Source organism: Stegodyphus dumicola, chromosome 5, assembly GCF_044657685.1.
Source record: "Stegodyphus dumicola isolate Sdum_Otavi_A_Nest chromosome 5, ASM4465768v1".
Taxonomy (NCBI): Eukaryota; Metazoa; Arthropoda; class Arachnida; order Araneae; family Eresidae; genus Stegodyphus; species Stegodyphus dumicola.
The window spans coordinates 78944679-78965522 of NC_140772.1; positions in this window are offsets into that span (position 1 = coordinate 78944679).

The window sequence follows — 20844 nt, forward strand, 5'->3', positions numbered from 1 at the left end:
AAGTTGTCCTTGCCAGTCGTGTACAGTTTTGCCATTCTCATAGAGCACAAAAGCACTGCCTACACCATTCTCCTGCTTTGAACCGTCTGTGTAGATCTGGTTCCCATTCAGTGGTGCGTGTGTCGAGGTGTGAGTCTGTTGCTTGTCAATTTTGATGTGGGTTCCACTTCCTCTGAGAGCTGGATGAGTATGGGTAGAAGTGGAGGGACGTTCGAACTGGACTGGACTGTAGCTGGTATTTGCGTAAGTTGCATCTTTGCGTAGGTGGATCAATTTAGTAAAAGTTGCCTCCATCTCTGCTTTTATATGGAGTGCCGGCTAGAACTGTTGCTGCACTGGTGGCGGTTGTGCGCTAGGCTTTGCTTAATTGCAGGGCGAAGGGGCGTTGTAGCGTTGTAAGTTGCCTGATCTTGCGAGTACCCATTGGCTGCGCCCAGATCACTGCAGCGTATAAAGCTATTTTTTCTACAACTGTGAGGTATAGCACTTTTTGGATGTGGGGGTTTTGGCCCCAGTTGCGACCTTGAAATTGTCTTGCTACGCGGGCGATAATTGACGTCTTGTTTCTGGTTTCCATGATATGCGGAATCCAAGTGAGACCTTGGTCCCATACTACCCCTAAGTACTTGAGATTCCGCGCAATTTTGATGTTTCGGCCTAGGAGTTTTATGCATGGACGACGAGTTGGATTGGTACCTCGTCTGGGAATTATTATTGCTGACGATTTTTCTATGGAGATTGTGAGCTTTAATTTGTTGCATGCGGTGGTAAATAAGGTGCAGGTCTCTGTGCTGTTGCGTTCCAGTTCTTTCCTGGTGCGTCCTCTTACGAGCAGGGCTACGTCGTCTGCATAAGCAGTGATGTTTGTATGCTGTGGCCAGTTGGTTTCAAGGACTGAATTGAAGGTGAGGTTACAGAGTGTCGGTCCCGCACAGGACCCCTGCGGACAACCTTTTTCTTGTACCTTGGATGTCGTACCGTCGTTATTTACAAGCTGAATATGGTGGTCGTGGAGGTAGCTGTTGAAGATGTTGAATAGGTTGGAGGGGCAGTGTGCTCCTCTGAGGGCCTGCTTAATTGCTGGCCACCAGAGGGTGTCGAATGCACTCTTTAGGTCTATAGAAATGAAGGCTGTGTGCATGTCGCTGTTTTTATTGCGTAGTATTGTATCCTGAATATTGTAAAGGGCATGTGTCGTGGAAAATCCTGTGCGGAATCCATAGTGCCGGGGGCTGAGATGGTTAATTCTGTGCAGGTGGTGCTTGAGCCTGTTAACGAGGAGTTTTTCATAAATCTTGCCTAAAGCAGAGAGGAGGCAGATGGGCCGGTAAGAACTTGGGTCTTGTGGGTTCTTATTCTTTTTAAGAAAGAGAACGACATGTCCTCTTTTGAAGGCTGCTGGAAAGATTTGTTGGTGAAGAAGTTGATTGAAGTAGGTCTTAAAGAAGGAGGGGCGTGCTTTATAAGCTGTATGGATGATTGAATAATCTAAGCCGTCAGGTCCTGGCGCTTTTTTCCGAGGAAGATGACGGAACAGCTGTTTGATTTCTTTATCGCTAAAGGGTACATCGGGAGGTGTCGCAGGAATGGTGGTGTTATTGCGAACCTTTCGTTGTTCTATCGTGTCCTCTTCTGGGTCGTCGTTTGAGAAGACGGTGTCCAGAATGGTGGAAGCTGTGCTCTGCACGATGTTGGTGGTAGAATCCATGGTGGATTGTGCGTGGATCTGGGCCGGGTTAAAAACCTTATTCGACGAGATTTTGTGTAGGATCCCGTAAGGATTGTTGTTGTTGGTACAGAAGGTGCGCCAGCTGGTGACTTTAGCCGTGATGATGTTCTTTTTGTATGCTGCACGCTCTTTACGGTATGTCATGAGTAGGTGTGTCTTTTCTTCTTCGTTAATAGTGGCGTGGAGACGTCGTCGAAGGGCTCTGCATTTTTGCCTTTGCTGCCTCAGCTCTTTGGTCCACCAGCTGACACCCTGTATTTTCTTGGCCACACGGATAGAAAGGTGATTTTTGCATGCTTCGTGTAAGCTTTCTATCAGATGATTCGTGTAGTGCTCCATGCCGTCCGGGCTGCTGAAGTTGTAAATGTACTTTTCTTCTTCTCTGAGTAAGCGAGTGAAGGTGTGGGTAATGGGACGAATCTTATTGCTTGGCAACTTAAAGCGTCGTAGGATAGTAATGGAGGTGTCGCAGTCTACTTGAAAATGGATGTACTTATGGTCTGAAGCACTTTCCTCGTCTAAGATGGTCCAGTTTTGGATGAAGGATGCTATGCTGCTTGTAGATATGGTGAGATCTGGCCAGCCCTTTCCGTAGGTACTATCGTAGGATGGTGGCGCATTTGGTGCGTTCAATAGCTGCAGGTCTTGGATTGCTAGGAAGTCTTCGAGTTCTTTTCCTTTCATTGTGGTGTCTGCGTAACCCCATATGGAGTTATGCGCATTGAAATCACCACCTAGGAGGAGTGGTGTGAAAGGATACTTTTCCTTGGTTTCCTGTATGTTGACGATGGCGTTGCTGATGTCCTCCGTGGGGGAAGAGTAAACAGAGGCAGCGATGATTTGTATGTTGTTGTAAACGAGTAAAATGGCGATGTAGTCTCTTTTGAGTGTGATAACGAGAGGGGACCAAGAAGGATTGCAACAGGCGATAACTGCTCTGGGGGCTTGATCATTCGTACCTGCTTGTGATTGAAAAATTTTCCAGGCTGTTGGAAGGCTGGCTACACGACGATCTTTACAGTATGGTTCTTGTATGAGAAGGAGGTCTAGGTTGTGGGTGATGACATGCTGGACCAGTTGGGAGGCAGCTGCTTGAGCTCTTTGTAAATTGATCTGAGCACAGCGTATTGGTCCATTTGTCTTGGGAGTGTCTGTGATTGCTGTTGTGAGGGTATCGTTGCTGAAATTCTGTAAATCATCCATAGGTGGTATTGCATTTAATTCTGCTGATGTACCGTCCATAAGTTGGACAGGTGACATCGTAGGCTGGGTGGTTGCAGGGTGATTTGCTTTTTGTGCGGTAGTTGTAATCCGCACAGTTGATGCAAGTGGCCTTTTGGGATTTGCAATCTGTGATCTTGTGATTGCCTGAGCAGTATGAGCAATATGCTTTGTTTTTGCATCTGTCTTGGGTATGCCCAAACTCCTGGCAGCGGTAGCAACGACGGGTATTGAAATGTTCAGCGATGCGGTATGCCCGCCAGCCGAGATATAATCTTGATGATTGCATGATGGTGTGGAAAGCTGCGGGTTGGCATTCAACGATCCACTTGACGCCATTGCCCCTATCTTTTAACCTATAGAGGACTTTGGCGTTGCTTTTGGAGATCTTAAATTCTGAGATAATAGCTTGCTCTATTTCCTCCTGAGTGATATTAGGAGGGACGATGTGGATTGCTACCCGTGGGAGTCTAATGATTGGCAATCTCGTTTTAACGATTTCTCGACCCTGTGTACTTTGGAGTGCTTGGGTGAGCTTTTCGAGATCTTCTTTAGTGGCACAGTCGACTGCTAGTCCTTCCTCCTGGATGTTACGGACTGTCGCGATTTTGATGCCCAATGAGGGAAGTGGGAACTGTGCGCTCAGCTTCTCTTTGAGCTCCTTTCTGGTTGTTCTGGTGTCCTCTTTCGGATAAACAAGCAGAGTGTGCTTATAGGATTGTGAGGTCGCTTGAGCGTATGTGCGCGTGATGTTGTAAGTAGGCAGAATAGGTGTGCAATGGGTGGTGAGGTGGCTAACTCCTGATCTGTGTTAACTTCCGCATCAGTTGTTGAAGGTACGGAGGACAGTCCTCTGAGGGCCAAATTTCGGAGAGCTTCCAGAGTTGTTGTTAATTGGTCTCTGAGATCAGCAGGTAACAGGAATCGTTTGTTCCTGATAGTTGTACCAACTGTTTTTGCTTCTTCAATAAGTGAGTTTACTTTATCGGAGTAGTTATATTGCACTGATTCGATTAGTATAGCTGTGTCTAAGTTGCTATGGTGCACTGACGTGTCGGCTTCTGGCATGATACACTTGTGTGGTTGGAGCTATGTAACACTATGATTACTATGTGAAATGCCGAGGTCTGTAATAAATTTCTGATAAGTAACACAAGTACTGGAGTAAAATTCTAGGGGGACTGTAGATAGAGTATTAAATAAAAAGACCTCTTGGTATCTAACACAAAGAAAATTACTAGCACAGTAAGTCGCAGATAAGCGATGCTAACTAGATAACATTATTTACCATGCTAGAGGCATAATTGTGAATGCAGAACAAAAATGTAATTAAAAAAAATGGATTACTATGACTATTAAAATCAAAGCAACATTGTAAACAGGTAAATTTAGCTAAACATCAGCAACAACAATAACACAGACACACACACACACAAAAAAAAAAAAAAAAAAAAAAAAAAAGATACTAAACAATTTGCTAATGCTGGCAATACTCTAGACTGGTAAAAAGTATAAAGCTTACTGAATATAAATAAATTATATAAATTATAGCTTAAGTAGCTGCTGAATGGGGATAACTACTGAGGAATTGGAAAGCTACAGATGAGGTAGCAGGAGGAATGAAAAAATAATGAGCTTAATTAACTAAGTAGTTAAATATGTTAGTGGAAGTTGAGATAGAGGAGGAGGAAAGGGGAAGGGAGATTGGCGTAGAGTTGTTAGCGCATTCGAGGGATGAGAAATTAGAGAAATTGAGATTAGATAATGCAATAAATTAGAATTATATTAGCCGTATGCAGTAAGCTGGCGAATTATTGAAAGTGTTAGTGGGAGTTGAGATAGAGGAGGAGGAAAGGGTAAGGGAATTGATGTGAAATTCGTAAGGAGTTGTTAACGCATTAGAGGGATCAGAAATTAGAGAAGTAAAAAAATAAATAAATAAATAAATAAAAATAAAAAAAAAAGAATTATATAATATAATACAATAAATTGGAATTATATTAGCCTTAAATTATATAATACAATAAACTAGAATTATATTAACCGTGTGCAGTAAGCTGGTAAATTATTGATTATACATTGCAGGAAATTAAGATTATATTAACATGTAAAACACAGTAAATGAGAATTATAATACAAAAATAATGCAGAAGATTAAAGTTATGTTAACCGAGGAGTAGAAAACTGGAAATCATAAAGAATATACTACGAAAAGAATAATAATAGTAAAAAAAAAAATAATAATAATAATTTCAATTTCTAGAAAGCACAATAACTGAGCGTTATAATGAGATTATTACTCGGAAAGCACACTATTTCAAAATTAAAATGATTATACAAGCAGAAAATTAAGATTAAAATTTCCGAGAAACATAATACTCAGTTAATATTCTACGTACTACGCGTTAAAAATGTTACTGAAAACAGTAAGCAGGAAATGTGAGAATCATTATAAAAATTTAAAATATATATATACAGACAACAAGCAGTATGTTCAAAAATTAGCCATGGGGTGCTAGAAGAAAAGATCTAATAGTTGAGGAAATGCTTTTGGGTTATATTTATTCTTATTGCATTCATTTAAAGTTTTTGAATTCTAATCTAAATACTCGGCTATATCGATTGCATTCTGAAAGGTTTAAGCGAATGTTTTAGTAGCTATGGTGCAATTAGACTTAACCACATAATTTTTATTCACATATTAACAAAGAAGAACTCTTAACATCATTTAGCAAAATATACTTAAACGATGATTGCAATAAACCATTTGGCAGAATATTTTTGTATTTTTCGAAGATGATATTATTGATCGGAAAATAACAAAACAAAAGACTTCTGATTATTCAGTTTTTGAATACAATCAACATCAGTGTTTGGAAAATATTTTTAAGAATTTTGTACGCGGGTAGACGATTTTAGTGCATATTTTGTATTTAGCTGCGCAGTGTAAGAAAAATATAAAAGAAACAAGCTATGCCGGAAAAATAAGAATAGAGGGGCAAGTGCATTTAATATTGAGCAAATGTTACTCAATTATGGCAAAGTACACGAGGGCTATCTGCCTAAAGGGAGGGATGCCTTCGTGGAGGATTTTTAAGGGAAACTGGCTCGTATAGACGTTACACATGGGAAAACCACAAAAACGCCCATGCAGCCAGCCCGTGCGCGGAATTTGAACCTCGGGCCGAACTACCAGTTTTCAGCGTCTTTACCGCTCGGCCGCTGGGGAGCGCAATAATTTCGAGAAGAAGAAAATATTAGTAATATCTCAGTGGCTGATTGAAAACTATATAAGGCCGGAGAAAGCATCTGCTCTTAGCTATTGCTGTTACGAGTTCTTAGTTCAGCGTGAAATGACATATCTCCGGGTTAGCTTTCTCTTTAGATGCACTTTATATTGCGTTGTGTTTAACATTCTTAGTAGTCTGAAATGTAACTACTGAACACTGTTAGACTGTGAACCCCTGCACGAGTACTTCTGTGGAAAATTCAGATTTGAAGTGTTTCTTTTGATAAAAATAAATTTTATTAATCTATCGCGGACTTGTGGGCATTCAGTCTTTTACTGACTCTTACGCGCGCATCAGTATAGCAAAAATTTACATTTCTGCTAAAGAGAGAATATGTTTATAAAAATAATAATGTACTTACTCTAACATTATGCCCCACTTACAGTTGCAGTTACTGTGGTATATATTATTAAACTACAAAACAGTAAGCTTGAAAATATGTTACCTAGCGAAAAACACAGGCTACTGTTATTGAGAGAAACGGCAGATATTTCAAGGATTCATTTCAGAGAAATATTAATTTTCTTTTAAAGAACGATGACGCTATTCATTTGGCAGCAATGATTTAATAATATGTCATGAATGCAAGGCTTAATATTTTGTATATATGTATAAATGATGTGCTTTTGCTACACATATGTTGGAAGTAATACATATGTACGACGTAGATATATGAAATGAGAGTGCACACACACACATAGATGCATAAAACATGAAAGCATACTTAAGTAGAAACATAAAACATGAAAATGCAATTAAGTGAGACTAAAGAAAGCCATTAATCCAGACACATGACTAAGCTTAAGAAAAAAATTAAACACTTAAATTATGCGTAGGAATTAAACAACAAGGATTCTGAATTTTTTTGCAACGCTAGTAAATATCAGCAAATAATTAGTGTATGTAAAAGTCTGAAACAAAACCGTAAAGACTAAGCTAGTAAACTTAGCAACCAAATAATAAGTGATTTTTTATATTAATGACATTTTAATGAAACAGAAGTAATTGAACAGCCCAAAATGCACATAAACAAAAAACATTTTTTTTTAGTATTGCCAGCTTTATTTTTTAATGCATTTTCTTTATCAAAGCTCTATGAAAGAGCGGAAAAAGAATCTGGGATTGAACGAAAACATTTCTGAAACATAGCTGCATTTATGGAGGAAATTTTATTTTGATTTGGTTGGATACGGTCCGATTGAGTTTTTATGCGTCTTTCAATGCATCTGTTAATCAGTTTTTCGTGTATAAAGTGCATTTTTAACAAACTGTTGCGTTCGATTTTTTATCTAATTATTTTCTTGCAGGATACTTAAAAGTGTCATTAATATTAATACTGGCTTTATAAACGACAGATGTAATGAATATGTTTTAGTATTTTGATTTACATAAAAAATACTTAAAAGTTTATTATTTATGAATTTGAGCGAAAACTTTCTAAATGTATATAATTAAAATACACTTGTATTATGAAAATATATGTGTTTCTGAGTCTTGTATTTGGATGGCACTTGTTTTTAAAATACAACGATTAATATTCATAGAAATAATTTCTGAGACAGAAGAACAATAAAATTTTTTTCGAATTTACGTTGTATATATTTCACGATATCTCTCAATTTCTTATTCTCCGCTATTCCTAAACTACTTTCGGTGTTATGCTCGTAGTGTAGTTAACAAATTTAATAAGCATTGGTAAAAAACAAAATCAAAGAGACAGAGAGCTCTTAGCATATAATCAACAACTGCGATGACAAAAATTAGAATTAATCATTTAGTGTTCAAATTATTTGTTATGTTTTCATTAAGAATGGAACTGTTTATTTTTAGCTGAGACAATATACTGTAACTCTACTAGATCATAAATAAGGTTCTCAGTGTCGGCTGCAGTGTTTAATGTGACTTCAGAATGTTAGTAGCCAGTATGTAATGGGATTTAGGGCTATATGGGACGATTCCGAATTCATGTTACAAACTTGGAGGGGAGGTACAGAACAAGGATAAGAAAGATATTCACATAGGAAAAGCAGGTCGCAATCTATTTATTTATTCATAAATACAGGTATCTCACTTAAAGATGTTTTCAAGAACAACTCAAACTTCCGTCCGGCAATAGTGCTTCACAGTCTCGCAATAGTGCTTGATAGACATGCTTGACAGTTTCGGGGGAATAAACTGGCGTACACTGGCAAAAATGTCCGGTATTTCACACACACCGGCAGCTACTGATAATCCTGCAACGAGATCTTCGGTTCAGTCAAGTAGAGTCGCATAAACAAGACTCTTGAGATGTCCAGAGAAAAAGTAATCGAAGCTCGATAAATCTGAAGTTTGGGGTGGTCACGGACAGTCCATCATGCACCAAAAGTGGTACTCAGGTGATTGCAAACATCAGTGCTGAAGTGGGCTGGTGTCCCATCATGCTGGAACCACATTCGGTTCCGAATGAAGATTGGAACAACTTGCAGAAAGACAGAAACATGTGCGGGGCGGCAATAAAACATCGCCATGGGCAAACGTCGTATCGCCCCACTGTACTAACCATTTTTGGAATTGTACCCTCGACAGTTACACTAACGCCATGCTCGGGCATTTATTCACATTGCAGAATTCATAATAGTACATATTATTGGTGCATAATTTGCATTCCAGACAATATTGACATAAGGTATAATTTACACGGCTATTTTGCAGTTGCATGAATAAATACAATAAGTTATTTACAGATGTATGTACAAATTTGTTTTGTGTTTCGATTTGGAGTTTTGTTGGTGGAAAGAGCGATAAGAGTACGTGGTACGTTGTTTGTTTGGATTTCTGTTACATGGTGCACAGTTTATAAGTTCATTCATAGTGCAGTTCATAGTTCACCACACAGTTTATAAATTCATTTCATGGTACATAGTGTTGATTGCGCAGTGCTGGTGCATCTGTCACACATTACACAGTCAGAAGTCGGTTCATAGTTTGTAGTTTGAGCAGGTATGAGAAACGTCATGGTTGTCTCAATAAATGGAGATACTTATGTGTGTTTTCTAAAGGCACTCGTGCATAGTACGAGGGTGGAGATTGGATATTCTTATTGTTGCATTTTCTGAACTTGGAGAATTATTTTGATTTGCATGCTAGGTATGACACGCGTCCAGTCCTTGGTGGTATAGGAAATGAATAATATTTTGATGTTTTGGAAGGCTTTACTGCGCTTAATGATGAATCTCCAAAATCCTATTCCAGTATCGGTGGGATAGCGAATATGATGGGCTGACATTAGCGGACACTGAAACATGTAATGTTTAGGGTCTCCGTTTTCCCCGCTTATGCATCTATCCGACGCAGCCATATTGCGATCATAAAAATACTTGGGAAAGGGACCGTGTCCCGAGATATACTGGGTGAGGAAGTAGGTTGATATTGTGGTATTTTTGTCAGCTTTAGGAAGCAGTTCGAATGTACGTCGTCCCTGTAGTTCTTGTTCTAATTGATGTTACCACTTTTAATTCGCCATTTGTTTTAGTTTGTACTATAATGCTGATTTAGGCGATGAGATATAAATTTTAGATCTTGTTTGGTCTAGAGCTGCCTGTTTTGCTAGAAAATCGACCCTTTCATTACCTTCACAGGCGTTGTGCCCTCTGGTTCATTACTGGACAAATTTCTTATTGCTTGTGCTTATGATGTCTCGAATTTGCTGGGCTATTGGAGAATTCGTGTGCTATTGTTTGATGGCGTGTATGGAGGACTGTCTGTCGGTGATTACATGGATAGTATGTGTTTTCATATCTCGAAGTTGTATACTGCTGTTTAGTATGACTGTGAGCTCTGTTTGATGGTATGGTGATTCTCATCTAAGTTTCGTGGTCTCGTGCAATAACTCGTGTACTTGACTCGGGTCTATCAGCCACAATTCAAGATGATTTCATGGATTGCATACAATTCGTCGTCGACCAGCATCCTATCGGGTGATATGGAAAGAACCTGTTTAACAAATTTGACGATGTAACCCATGAACTTTCTGTGATCCGGCATTCCTCTATCAGGAGACTGCGCGTGATACATTCGCAGCGCAGCTCTAGCGTTACAGCTTTCACGGCCATTCATGTGATGCATTCTACCTGTTCACTATGTGTAAAGTCTCATATCATTGATGACAAGTACAATTGTGAATGGCTTCTTCCCTTACTGAGATGCATACCTACTGGTCTCTACCGGCAACTCTGATTTTTATACAAATATGCAAATATATTTAGTGACGTAGTTTAAAACAAGGTCTTTTTAAAATAGAGTGACTAAAGTTTCTGTGGGTGCTGTTCTTCGTATGAAGCAATTCACGCGAGATGTTATTTGATCTCTGTCTCATTTAAAAAATTTCTTATTGTAAATAGTTTTCTTATTGTAAATGCATTTTAAGTTGTTATTATGACTAAATAAATGGATGGAAACCTGCATTACCTTTGTGAATATTATTCGTGTCTTTTTCTGTACATCCTCTTCAAATTTATACCATAAATTTGGAATCACTCCGAATTTTTGCTAACGCTATTCGCAAGATATTAATTACAAAATTATTTAATGAAAACTTTCAAAATTCGTTTTCTAGTATTTCTGCAAAACTGTAGTTTATAAAAATATATATATTTCTTCCATTCCGATCATATAATTTAAAACGAAATATTAAAAATAACTTTCTTAGTGCATTTGTGTACTTCTTTCTTTAGCTTATTTCATGTCAAAGATATAATTTATTTGCTTTTTTACCTAAATAAGAAATTTTATGGTGTGAAACACCAACGGATCCTTTGAGAAAATTGATACTGGAACTATGATATTTCTAATATTAAAATTATAGAAACAGAGTATTGCGGTATGCACCATGTCTATTATAATTAAATTCATCTGCATACCAAGTGCAGGCACAGGTTTTTATATGAAATTAATTATTTCATATTTTTAAAAGTAGCCTAATGACTTTTTAATTAGAGTAATAAAATAACTTATTAACACTGAAATGATACATTAAAAGGAAGATAAATATAAAACTACATAAGACAATAATGCAAATAAATTTAGGGAAAATAAGTCATGAATTAAGAAAACCTTAAAAAACTTAAAAAGCTTTAAAAGCTTCAAAATTTAAAAAAATTTAAAAGCTTCTAAAGATGGGTTCCAGGGATACTATTGTATGTTTTCTAGTACGATTGATATCCATTTTACAGAAATTTTAATAGTAACCCTAAAAAGAAACTGTATTTAGCTTCACGTCCCCATACTAAACAGTTTCAGTCAACAAAAACTACAAAAGTTTGGAAAATTATCTAATAAATCAATAATAAAAATGACAGATTGAGAATGACAATTTTCGTAAGAGCATTAAAACGGATTTTATTATATATTATGTTTGCAAATACAGAAAAATATTTTATAACAAAACCGTTCAGAACAGTTAATTAATTTCATTACTGACTGAAAAAAAGGAAAGAAGTCTATTACCTACATCCATATTTCTTAATGATCTATGACATTCTTTAAACATTGCAAATTACTAATACGAATTTCATATAAAATATTTCAGAATTTACTATAAAAATGAGATAATGGGGTACTCAGACGGTATAGTTTAAGACTCAATTTAGCTGTCAGATAACACCAGGTACTTAAAATATTTGTTTGAAATCCATCCATCTATTAGAATAGTTTCTGGAAACTACTCTATATATAATTTACGTGACACAGATGAGATTTTAGTGACTATTTCTTTGATTACTACATCAATTTCTGTTTTCGTATAGTTAAAGCACGATTAAAAGTTTTGATTAAGAATCCATATATGATTAAAGGAACATTGCTTCTTTATTCCACCCTTCGTCGTATGAGAGCAGGATAAATTAAGAATAAAACTTAAAACTCATGCGTTTTACTATATTTTTGTGTTTTTGCTCATAAACCATCGCTTAAGTTATTTCAGAAAAAGTATAAGATAATCTGTCAGTTTTCTAATATTTTTAAAATTTCAAATTATTTTATATTAGTTATGGAACAAGCTTTGATCTAACATCTTTTATGTTTCATTTGAATTTCAGTTCTCATTTTCTCAGTTTATTTAACAAAAGTATTTTTACATAATATTTTTTCTTCATTATAATGAGTTGCATTTACTCGTGTATATTAAACTAGAAAGCCCGGCCGTCATACGAAATGACCGCTGTTCTAGACATTATAAATTGTAATTAAAATGATTTGTTCAAAGCTGTCTACTAATTTAAACTGAATTACCCAGGGCAGGTGGCGAAGACGCCCCTTTGCTTATTGCCCACGGGGTTTCCCGCTTCTACTTTCTTAATTCCTTAAAGTAGAGTGCAATGAAGGAAACCACTGGCGGTACATTTCTTAGCCACCGCTAGCTCAATAAATAAAGGCAATTTAAATAATGAAATGTTAATTCACATGTCAAAGATCTCTTTGTACACAACATTTCTTGCGTAGATCTTTCCATCATTTTTAAGCTCGCCTTGCAAAGTACCTTTCATTATTTTTAATTGTACGTCCGTTCTTTCACAAACTCTTGAACAGGTAACATAAAGTTGACCGTGTCTCCAAATGCAGGCTCAGGTAAAAAAATGCCAACACGCTTAAGCGTTTGGCAATGAGACTCATTGATGGTCATAGCAGAGGCAAGTTTTACAGGAAATTGTCTACGTCTCAATAGAAACGGCATCGCTGTGCCGTGGCAACTTCCCTCCATTGGCTAGTACAGTTACGCAAGCAACCAATAAACGATCGGCGACAAACAGACACTTGAGTCGCATATATATATATATGGGTTGAAGTAACATTATCTCCTCCGAAACGGCTGGCTTTCGGGTTTAGCGAAGCACACCGTTGGATTCCGCAGGTCCGTGGCACGCCATTTTGACCATTCGCGTCTTCTTGGGACTTTAATTAGCCGATATATTAATTAAAAAGTAATTTTCCCCTACGTTTTCTCTACGCTTTCCACTTTCTTTCTTGGGTTTTTCCTATTAGAAGGATTTGGCTACGTGCTAAATATTTTTTTCTCGAATATCTACGGAACGGCGCCGAGTAGAAATTCGAGACGCGTATCCTCGGATTCCAAAAACTTCTCCACCATTCTTATCTTCGTAACATTCTTATCTTCGTACGACTTTAATCGGCCGAGATATTTATTAAAAACTGAGAAAAAGTTAATTTGCGGGTTTATTTTTCCGAGTGGCAACAATAAACTATCGGCGACACACACTTTAGCCATTTATATATATAAAGATAAAAATTATTCTAAGTATAAAGTGATTTTAAGTTTCTCTAAGAAATGATTACTGGAAAAGTGTTTCTTTTTAATGATTACTATTTTGTCTCCAAAAGAATTTTTAGACCAGCGGTTCACAACTGATGGTACGCAAGAGAAAAGTAGATAGTACGTAAAGGAGTAAAGCATTTTTAACTATTTAATTCGAAAATTAAATACTCCAACTTCCTGTTAAAGTTTTTTTTCTCTAACATTCGTAAAATTACGCGAACTCTGCTTTGTTGAAGGATATTATTGAAGAACTAGTAATATATAGTATTTTTAAATATTTGTGAAAAAATCATAAAACAAACCTAAATTTTTTAAAACGGAAAAATCTCTAGGACTGACTAAGCGGAAAGTGATGATTCACAGGTGAAGGATACAGGAAAATCTACTAAAATTGAAAAGAAAACAAAAATTGTTTCTAGAAAATATAATGAAAGTTATTTTATCATTTGGAATTTCTTAAAATGGGCATGAAATGGACACTCAACCTCATTGTTTTGTTTGCGGTTGACTATTATCCAATCAAAGTACGAAACCATCGTTTCTTAAAAGACATTTTGAAGCTAAGTATGCCAATTTAAAGGTTAAATATAAGTAATATTTTAAGAGGAAATCAGCGGAGTTCAAAAGTAGTAAGCAAGTAATGAAAGTTTTTATTACTTCAAGTGAAAAGGTTTTGGAAGATAGTTACCTAGCTTAAGAATTGCCAAGACTAAGCAGGCTTATACTATAGAAGAAACCCTTACATTACCGGCAGCTAAACATATCGTTTCAATATCATTCAATGAAAAAGCGACTAATGCTTATAAAATTATGTTAGGAAATGACACAGTAAGTCGACGAATGCATTAAATGACAAATTTCATAAAAGAGACACTTATTTAAAAAATACAAAACTGTAAATATTTCGCATTGCAGTTGGATGAAAATCCTGACATAACGAATTTAGATCAATTATTAGTTTACATACCTTTCGAAGAACATAAAGGAATTGCCGAAGAGTATTTATGTTGTGAATCTCCTCATGATAGAGAAACTGCAAATGAGATTTTCAAACAAATTGTTAATTTTATATCTGAGAATGATATTCCTTGAAATAACTGCATTAATGTATGCAGTGACGGAAATCGGGATTTAACATGAAAACATTCGGTTATTATTTCTCAAATAAAAAAGTAGCACCTGAAACTAAATTTACTCACTGCTTCATTCATCGTGAAGCTTTAATAGCCAAAACAATATCTGGAAACCTAAAACTCGTTTTGAATCAAACTGTGAAAATTGTTAATTTTCTTAAAAGAAATTTAAATTCAAGAATATTTACGATTTTCTGCCAAGAGATGGGCAGTGAGCATGAAATACTTTTGTTACATTCCGAAGTAAGATGATTATCCAAAGTTTTAAATCGTCTTTTTGAAATTCAATCTGAAATTCAAATTTACCTCTGTGATTTAATATTTGAATAACCAAAATGTTTATTTAGAGAATTATAGTACGCGTCTTTAGCATATTGAGCTGACATTTATGGAAGATTAAATGAAATAAATTTAGGATTACAAAGACAAAATGTTAATTTGTTTACCATTAGAAATAAAATCTATACAATCATAAAAAAACTCGAGTCTAATAATCAGAGAATAGGATAATAATATTTTAAGCGTTTCACCACATTTAGAAAGATTTCTAACAGTAAATAATTCGAATAAAAAGAATTATCATCCGACATTAAAAACCATTGTTTTTTTTTTTTTTTTTTTTTTTTTTTTTTTTTTTTTTTTTTTGATAAATAATTTCAAAATTTACTTTTCCGAGGATTATGAAAAAGAAAATTGGATTAGAAATCCATTGTGTTCAAATGTACCTGAAATTTTATTTCGTGAAAAAACCGTACAATTGACAGAAATTTCTTGTAATCGAACTGAAGATTTCGGAAATAACACGCTTGCAAACTTTTGGCTGAACTGAAGAAAATACTTTAAAGGCATTTCAAATTAATCTATTAACTTTTTATTGCCTTTTTGCAAACCCTATGTGTGTGAACAATAATTTTCTTCCATGTCATATTTAAAAATTAAATACACAACAAAATTAAAAGTGGATGCTAATTTATGGTTAAAACTAAGTGAAATCAGACCAGACAATAAGGAAATTGATCTCTCTTATAAAGGCCCAAATTTCGCACTAAATTTTAGAATTAAAGTATTATAAAGTAAATCAGTCTTAAAGATAATTAATATGGTAACCAGTTTTTAAGCTAATATTCTTATGCGAACATCTTTAATACAAATATCCAATAGGTTGTTCAAATGGCAAAATATTTTTTTTTTAATATTTCTATTGAGAAATTGAAAAATAATCATTGTAAAACGTAGTGGTGGTACTATGTTTTGTTGTTTTTCTAGTCAAAAGGTTGATAGCCGCTAGTTTATACTGTCCTTTGAAGACAACAAATATAGCAAACGAAATTTAACAAACAAAAATTTAGTTTCACTATTGAAACGCTTTGAATTTCTAGCCTTAATAATGAACAAATTATCTTTAGTGTAAAAACAACAAAACTTAACATATTGAAACGTGGTAATTCACAAACCTAAGAGAACAATTAAAAAAACATATGTTTTTTCATTATTGACATTCTTTGAGTTAAGAGATATGATAAATGGATATAGCAACAAAATAATAAAATGTATCATCTAGAAACCTATAAATTTGTTAAAATTTAACTGCATCCTGATTAAATTTCTCAAGCTGAAGCAGGGGAATAGGAGTTTAGCGCTACTTAAAGTCAAAGACCTGCTTAGTTAAATACAATTTATCCTTAAAGCAGCAGTTTAGATTTTCGATACTTAATTCTCTAGCACTGAATTAATCTCCTGAAAGTCCATCAGGCATATCATAAAATGAACAGAGAGATTTCCTCGACTGTTCATCAGCAACTGATCTACATATTATGAGTATTATTTCCTAACTGCTATAAATATGGTCGTTTTGTTTATCGGAAGATATTGTACTCTAGTACAAAAGAATGACAAAAAATATAAACAAAAGACACTTGAAAAAATTAATATGCTTTACAAAACTATTATAAGGAAACACTTATTCATTTGTGATTTAAATGGCTTTGTTCTCGCTTACGTAAACGGCAGTTAACGAATAGTTCCTCACATATGACAGACATGCTGTATTACCTATAAATCACATATTTTTATTATAAGGAATGTAATTGAAAATACGTATTATTTTTCGATACCTTAATATTTTGAGCCTTAAACAAAATCTCCTTTTTCCCTAAGGATCTTTCGTTCCAAAATTTAATAATAAGCATAAAAATGCAGTTTATATTTTCAGTCTGAAACTGTGGTAGCTTTTAATTTCTGTCCTGCTATGAAATCAATTATAACAACATGGTAATTTAATTGTTTACAATTATGTATTAAAATATTTTTAAACTCAACTTCGACAGAGCAAAATAAGGCAGAAAATCTTACCTAAATTATCTACAGAAGTTATATGCAGTTATTAGCGAATTGGAGGCTCATCGCACAGCTAAACTATAAAACATTATTTTGTGATGACTTGTTAGAAAGTACAAAACCTAACAAACCAAAATGTATTTCTCCATCAAACTTTATAAAAACAGACTGTTTACCCTTGCGTTAAGGTTGCAGTGTGATAGCAACATTATCCTAATACGAATCTACAAACACCTGGTTTGAAATGGAAAGTTAACTTTCCTAAGCACTTATGGGGAACAGCCAAAACTTTCGCTTGCGTTCTGCAATCGATAGCTCGACAAATGGCTTTCAGAGCTCTGGTAATACTTCCACAGACAAAAGCGATAGACACATAGAACAAGTTCCAATAGGCGCATGGTTAAATCTAACATGGTACTTTAAACTGTGTCTTCCTTTTGCCTTTCAGCTCGCATAAACCTCTGGGCTGCATTCAGCTTTCATTTAACATCGGGTTTATAAAGCTATCGAAACAAAGGACAAAATCTGACTTAAAACGAACAGTTAGTGAAATTAAAGCTCAACTATAAATTCTATTATATATTTCTATAAAATGCTTCCTCTTAACTTTTTATGTCGTTAGTAATGTTTTAACAAACATTACTAATATGTACAAAACATATGAGAAAGAAGGAAAGAATAGCGATTATTCAGAATTATTTTTAGTAAAATTACTGCCCACAGTTTTCCAACTTTTTTTTTTCAAATAAATAACATCAGTATAGTATTCATTGTTAGTTATAAGCTTGAGATTTATAGCAGACTGTTTGGTATAAAATCTATTTTTTTTTCATTTCTTAAAAGCCACATTCCAGGATACGTGACAGAAGATTTTTGCGTCTCGTTTCCTTGTAGTATCATTAGGATTTTCTGAAGCTGGAAACGTGAAAAATGAGCATTGCCCTCTCTGAACGTGGACCTCTCGAATACACTCCGAGTGTGCTACCGTCACACGACGAAGACATGCTGGAAGGAGGGAGAAAATACCTTATACTGTAAACAGTTCCTAGATTTTGGACAGAAAGCGGAAATACACAAATTAAAATGATATGTTACGTATAGGTTCTGGTTTCAGGGTTATATCTAAGTGTTGTGGATTCCGTGACAGAAAATTTCGAGGAACTAGCGATAGAAAGGTAAAATGCAGACATCTCTAAAACTAAACAATAAAGTTGTGAATAAAGGATTTTTTTTGCTTTCTGTGTCTGTTGCAGACAGGAAGAATTCGTTCTCTCTCCTTAAGGCGAAGCGAGCTATCAGAAGCCCGCAGCAATGCGTTTTGAGAACGATTCCTTACGGGTGAACGTCTTAGAAAAGGTTCAAATTATTTTGCCGTAGGAGGTAAACGGTGGCGGCAGCTTTGTAAAAAAAAGGCTTGGGGTATAATCCCATTTAATGTTTAAATGTCTCTTGGAACTGCAGCAAAAGGGTACGAACCTTCTGGTAGACAAATTATTTTCTTGAAAGATGTTTTGTTAGGGCGTGAAACTATTTCGAAGAATTATCACAGCGAAGGAAATGCTAAAAATATCATACTCTCCTATCTTGAAGCGCTATAGAATATATCCAGTGCCTAATTTTAATTGACGTGTAATTATGACTGGCTCGGAAATGGTTAAGGCTAACTGTGATTGACTTATTAAGTTCAAAAGAGGCGTGAGTGGGTATGAACGTACCTTTTAATTAATAATTAAGTAGAGTTGGTTAAGAAAGATTTTGTCGAGAAAGGGATTTTTTTTCGGGGGGGTATAACTTTCTTTGAATTAGTTCAGAATTTAGCAGTATGAACAAGAAACGAAAAAAGAGGTGATAATTCTGTACAAGATACGAGAGAAATTACCGAAAGCTTTTCGCCCTTGAAGGATATGATCAGATGTACTGAAACCTCCCATTTTACCAAGGTTTTTCCCACTACCTGACGAAGCATGATTGTACGAAATGAAATGGCTGTAGAAAGTTTTCAGGCTGTTTTTCTCTGAACGGTAATGTCTGAAAAATATTGGGATTAAGCATTGGATAAAATTTAAAAGAAGGACTTATTCTGTGATTTCGAAACAATTTTTATATTATTATAATTTACTCTGCAAACGATATAGTTGTCTATCCGCTGCGTTAAGCTAATTATAATAATAATGGTAGCGGTGATGATGATTATGACGATGATGATAGTGATTAATCCCAGGATACTTTACTCATAATGATGTTTTTATCAGTCAAATATCTGAAGATTCGAGAGCTGCACATTTCTTTTTTAACTTTCATATAGTTCATTACGTAAAGAAATTAAGGGATTTTAATTTTCGGTTTCTGTATCAAGAGGAATAAGAAATGATTTATTATCCTTCAAATTTAAAAATATTTAGCTGAGGAATTTTCAGCACTTAAGTCTATTCATAATAATTTCAGATTATTTAGAATTACAGTAAAACGCAAGTAAAATGAATAATACAATAATATTTTAAAACTAAATGGCAACAAAATTCGTCTTGCAAATATTCTTAAATATTCTTTTGTGAGAAACAATACCGATTAAAGAAAGCAGATTAATTTGAAAAGTCATCAGGTGTTTTCGGAAATAAGCTATTAAATTGAAGAATTTGTTTTCTGGATCATATATGCAGCATCCAGAAAATAAATTCTTTAAAATAACAGAACTTCTTTTAAAGGCAGGAATGAACACGAAATCAGAATTTTCAACTTTTGGTCTGAAAGAGATTTCATTAAGGTCCTTTAGCAATATAACTGACTTTTAATTCTCTCACTAACTTTTACTTTCTGTTGTACAAAGGCCAATTTTTCATATGTGCAGAAGTAACGGTGTCTAATTTTATGATCTGATTTGAAAATACTACATAAGTGGTTGTAGTGTTTCCATTCACTTGTATGTTAGGTTGATTCACAGAAAAATACTTCTAAAGAGTATCTAGAAAAATATTGGTTCTGCCCTGTTTCAAATCTGAATTTTATTTCTATCAGAAAATTTCGATTCTTTCAAATATTTTTGAATAGGCACCATATAAAAATCGAAATCATTCTGACTCAACGACAAATTCAGTATCACGAAATAGATAGGGAAATGATCTTTCAACAATACAGTTACTCTTAGTAGAATTCAATAATCAGTTCAATAATGAATAAATTTTGATATATTTACTATTATTACGGATTGTAAATATTTCGCATAAATTTCTTGACGATTGATGATTATTTCCTGCGCTTTTCCTACTGCTAAGCATGTACAGCAAGCCATGTTGCCAGATAAATTACATCAAATACTGTTAGATATTTACAGCAATAAGCTGATATTAAATACTGTTAGCTAGGTAACTGAGTTTGTTATTAAAAGAGTATTTATTGATATCAAGATATCAAACGTACTCATATCTCTCTATTTGCAAATGTTTCATGCTGGATTCACTACAGATCGAAAATTGCCAACAAGTATTACTCTGACAGATTGGAATCTGGCAATAGCACTTTTCGTGAAATATGTTCACCTGATCGTGATCAAGACTCGTCGCGATCTAATTCTGAACATCATATATTAATAGTATTATGAGCAGTCGTAAACGATTTGTAGTTTAAGTTCCCTTAATATGTATCTATTCTCTCAATATAAAATGCCACCGAAAGACGTCACCGTAAAAAAATATATTTCATGCTTTTCTATTGAGTTACACAAGCGAAAATAACTACAATGGATAAGCATCACTCCATTACAACTGGATATGTATAACAATAGTTCACGAATAATGCAAGGTCAAATGTATTTTATCTAGCAAA